Source organism: Fistularia commersonii, chromosome 5 (assembly GCF_037954325.1).
Source record: "Fistularia commersonii isolate RoL2024-O1a breed Wild chromosome 5, RoL_Fcom_v1.0, whole genome shotgun sequence".
In the NCBI taxonomy this organism is placed as follows: Eukaryota; Metazoa; Chordata; class Actinopteri; order Syngnathiformes; family Fistulariidae; genus Fistularia; species Fistularia commersonii.
The window spans coordinates 17728777-17734127 of NC_141288.1; positions in this window are offsets into that span (position 1 = coordinate 17728777).

Sequence of the window (5351 nt, forward strand, 5' to 3'; positions counted from 1 at the left end):
GTATAAATATGTTGTGGCACGGCGGCGCAGCAGTTAGCGCTTCCCAGCAAGAAGGATTCCAACATGGGGCTTTTCTGTGTGGGAAAACCAACCATCGGCCACCCTAAATTACCCCGATGTGTGAAAAAAGGGTGAATGTCTCACTGTGAGTTCCAGTCCAGAGGGGCCACATATCCATTTCCTGGCTTTAGGCCTCCGGTACCACCGCATCCCTCAGTGAAAGATAAGTTTGATCAAAAATGAACGACTGAAAATAGTGATTGATGTGAAGATCAGGTACAGACGTTTTTCTTCAATCGGGGGGAACAAAAAACATGTTCACGTGCCATAAATAAGATCAAATAAGTAATCCAGAGTATTTTCAAAAATGTCCTCTGCAATTTTACATATTTTGGCTGACTATTGTGTAGACTCTTTTGCAATATATGCTGCTTTTAGACAGTTTTGAGCTCTTCACAGTTGAAGAGCATCTGGTACACATGCGATGGCGTACAAAACACAAAACTCTTGGCAAATGTCAAACTGCTTTGGACAAACAACAAACAACACACAAGACATTTCAACCACCTAAGTGTATGAGGAGGACGGGGAAGCTTAAAGTAAAAATATTTATTTGTTTGTGCGCGTGCCAGGGACAGGTCAGAAACAGAGATGCGAATTTAACTCCCCTTTTCTCCCCCTCATCCTTCTTTTGGCGAGGAAGGATTAAAGTTGTCTGCAACATGTGCACCAGCCAGCCGAGCCGGCGCACACACTCCGGCAATCAGGCAGCCTGACAAACAAACAGATGAAGTCAACAGAGGGACATTTCCTCGTGCCTTCTGAGATGTGACTGCAACAGATGCAACGCTGACACAGACGCCTGACACGGTGTGACAGCCTCCTGCGTCTACACAGTCAGCTCCGCTTTGACTTATTTTGAAGGAGGAGGAGGAGGTTTGAGTGTGTGTGTGTGTGTGTGAGAAAGGGGGGGTTTACTGTACACATGATCACACACAAGATAATGTTTGTCAGCAGCAATGGCGCTGTCACTGTGTAAGAGAGACAAAGACAGACAACGGGGATTGATTTCACGGTGCAGTCATGTTGCATGTACAGCCCTCTGAAGATTTCCATATGTGCGTAGAACCTCGCAGTCATTCTTTGGAGGTGCAGACTTTGATTTGTTCTGTGCGTGATTCAATCTTCCGGGTTAACTGTGGCCATTACACACAGCAAGGTCAAAATCCCATTACTTAAATGCAATTTTACCCGTGATTTTTTTTTTTTTTTTTTTTCTTACAGGCCACATCTCTCAAATATATCTACGCACGGCCACCCAGATAGGCAGAGTGAAAGCGCTGCATGCTGGTTAACAGAGTTCTTGGCTTTGAGCAGCTCTAGGGGATGGAGTGAGGGAGTATCTGTAGCCAGGTAATTACAGTCTGAGGGGGCGCAGAGGTCCTCTGTGATTACACATCAGCCCTGTAATGGATTCAACACTTAGAGACGGGGGAGAGAGCACCGCATTCCTTACCTTCCCATCGTGCGAAGGCAAGGGACGGCCGGGCGAGAGCTGGCAAGACGGGGTGGGGTTGGTAGGTATATCTGCAAGATGGATTACGTGGGGTTTGCCGAGTTCAACATTGACACAGATTCATCGTAAATCATTATGCTTGGGACCTGGAGTGATTTCTGCATTAGGAGCAGAAAATGGAGTTCAGCCAGTCAATGAGGGAGGGCATATTTCACATCAATCACCTCCACACTCTCATGTTACCGAGGCTTAAATCTCACTTATATTGTTACCAATAGGGTTCAATGGCTATGATGGCAATCAGCAAGACACTGACTGCACTAACAATACCCTCCTGACTATACCGAGGACGCAGCGTGGAGCCCCCCTTGCCATTTATTTTAAGTGAATTCTATATGAGTGAGACCAGGGGGAAATTAAGAGATTGTGCTGGATGTTAAAAATTACAGTCTGAGGAAAACTTTTTTAACTCGAGGTGGCCAACTTCTACGGCTGACTTTGCTCACATCCTTTTTATGGAGGGGAACAAAATATCTCACCGATCTAACCGAAGCCATGCCGGGCACATCATCGGGGCTCATTGCTCTGTCACCGGCGTATATTTTGATAATGAAAAGAAATCAGATACAGATGGGATGTAGTTTATTCATGCCGTTGGACATTGGACTTCTTAATAAAGGGAGAGGAAAATATTTCGGAAACAATTCACAATGTGAACCTGTGATTTATACACTGAAAACTACCCAAAACAGAAAAGCAATAGATATCTGGGGGATTCACGAGTGGCAGCGCGGAAATACACCTCTCCACACGTCAATCCAGCTTCCTCTGCACAGAAGTCTCCTGCAGACTATCTGCTCCAAATCATGTTTGTATGCAATTCATGAAATTAGGAAAATTCATTATTTATAAAGCTAATAAATCAGCCATTAAAGAGCCAGCACCCAAGCACTATGGTTAATTAATCACGTCACTTTTTAATCAGCTCGTTTTAAGGCAACAATTAGACTTAGAAACAGACACCATCTGGTGACACAATCACAACATGTCAACTAATGAACTGAAAAGTCATCCTACACTCCACATGCAATGTTCATGACACACCCCAAAAATGAAAATTCTACCATTATCTATCACCTTCAGAGCTAATGGAAGCTAGAGTGAAGCCGTTAGTCCAGAAAATTCACCTGAAAGTAGCAAAAATGTTTTTGCAGCAGAAACAGCAACTTCACTTCAGTCTTTTAAGGAGGAGAACGCTAAATTGCTTTCCTCTGTGACTTGATTTGGAAGAAAAGAAAACTACACCCAACTTTCTTTCAGCGGCGTGCATGATGACTCATTCAGTTTTGAGTGATCCTTATTCTTTATACCAACATGGAAGTCAGTCACTATTTCCAGTGTTTTTTCACGCCAACTTTTCATTCTGATCAGCGCACCAGTGAAATTTCACTACCGCTTTTGGCCTCATTGTGAGAAAACCTTCATTCTTTCACTTTTGAATTCCACTTATCCTGCAAGCAGGATCGTGGTGGGGCCAGAGCCCATCCCAGCTGACATCGGGCGAGAGGCGGCGTTTAAACTGGACCTGTCACCAGTCAATCACAGGGCCATACACTGAGACATGCTGCACAACCACAGTCTCTGTTATTCACAAACACGGGCAATTTACTCTTTTCAGTCAGTATAATTCATGTTTTTCAAAGCATGAGGTGAAATCGGAGAACCCGTGGAGAACATGTCAGGAAACCGGAGAACCCATGGAGAACATGCCGGGAACCTCCCTGCTGTGAGGCTGGGATGTGAACCGCTTCGCCACCGTGACTGTGACCAAATCTGTTCACTTTGCAAAATGATCAAAACTGCTTCTGCAGTAGTTATGGCTACATTCTAATGTATCCAGGACCATATTTTACCATGACGACGTCTTCAGTGGGGTCCTCTCGTGAAGGACACGGATGTGAGTCCGGCTCCGGACTCGTGGGGGTAAAGATTCATGCTCAAGACATAGTTTCTTATCTGCAACACTACTGTAGCTCTAAAATAAATCCAGAATGTTCCACACGGTGTGAATGTGTGTGTGTTTCTGAGTGTGGAAATGAGCGGCATTCATTTTGCCAAAATCCGTGAAGATCTTCTTCTTGCATCACAACATCGGATAACACAAGATCACAAAATTAACATTGTGACTGTTGTCATTATTATTTTATCTCATCTTTTATCTAGATTTTTGCTTTTTTTAATCTTTCTGAGTGGCGTTGCGGTTCGTGGTTCTGTCTTGCAGCAAGAAGGTTCCTGGTTTGATTCCGACAGGGTACTTTCTATTTGGATCCTCCATGCTCTTCCCGTGTCTGAGTAATTTTGTGAAAACATGCAAGAGACCTTAAATTGTCCAGATATGTGAATAATAGGTTGTATATCTCTATATGACCTGTGAATGAATGACCTGTTGTTTGACTGTCCATGGTGAACACCACCGCCAGGAACCCCACAGACCTCCAGCCCCTGCTACCCTGAATACAGGATAAACAGTACTGATAAGCAGACATTTTTTATGAGACAACAATCTAATTATGGAGATTTGTGAGAAAATACCATTGATGCAATATTACAGTTCGACTAAACCTTGGGATGCGCTCCAGGCCCCAACAGCTGGATTGATAATGAATGAATAAATGAATGGATGGATGGATGGATGGATGGATGGATGGATGGATGACTGAATTGTATGAATGGTTTAATGAATGATTTATTATTATTGTTGCTATTGTTTGCAGCAGGGGAAGAAGCAGCAGTAGGGGTTGTAGAGGAGGTACCTCTCTGAAGCATGAAAGTAACGGCATGTTTATTTTAATTGATTTGATTTTATTTTGTTTTATTTTATTCCCAGCAGCTGTTTGTTATAACTGTTACCTTGCTGTGACCAAAGATATTTCCTCTATGGGGATCAATAAAGTTTATCTTATCTTATCTTATCTTATCTTATCTTATCTTATCTTATCTTATCTTATCTTATCTTATCTTATCTTATCTTATCTTATCTTATCTTATCTTACCTTGTTTCATTTTATTTTATTCCCAGCAGCCATTCCCGGGCAAACATGTTCAGGGAAGTTTTTTTTTTTTCATTTTATTTTATTTATTTATTTGACATTGTAACTGTTACGCTGCTGTGACAAAGGAATTTCCCCCTATGGGGATCAAATGGGGATCAATAAAGTTTATTTTATCTTATTTTATTCCTAGCAACCATACCTGGACACACATGTTCAGGGAGTTTTTTTTAATTAATTCGTTTATTTATTTATTTGACATTGTAACTGTTACACTGCTGTGACAAAGGATTCCCTATGGAGATCAATAAAGTTTATTTTATTTTATTTTATTTTATTTTATTTTATTCCTAGCATCTGTACCTGAACACACATCTTCAGGGAGGTTATTTTATTTATTTATTTATTTGTTTATTCATTTATTTGACATTGTGATTGTTACACTGCTGTGACAAAGGAATTTCTCCTATGGGGATCAGAAAAGTTAATTTAATTTAATTTTATTTTATTTTATTCCTAGCATCTGGAGGTTATTTCATTTATTTATTTATTTGTTTGACATTGTAATTGTTTCACTGCTGTGACAAAGGAACTTCCCCTATTGGGATCAGTGATTTTATTTTATTTTATTTTATTTTATTTTATTTTATTTTATTTTATTCCTCGCAGCCGTTCCTGGGCACACATGTTCAGGGAGGGTTCACACGAGCAAAGGCGCGCACGCGGAGTGGCTGCTGGCACTGGAGGAATCCGGAAGTGACGACACAGCCCAGACACCGCCGTCC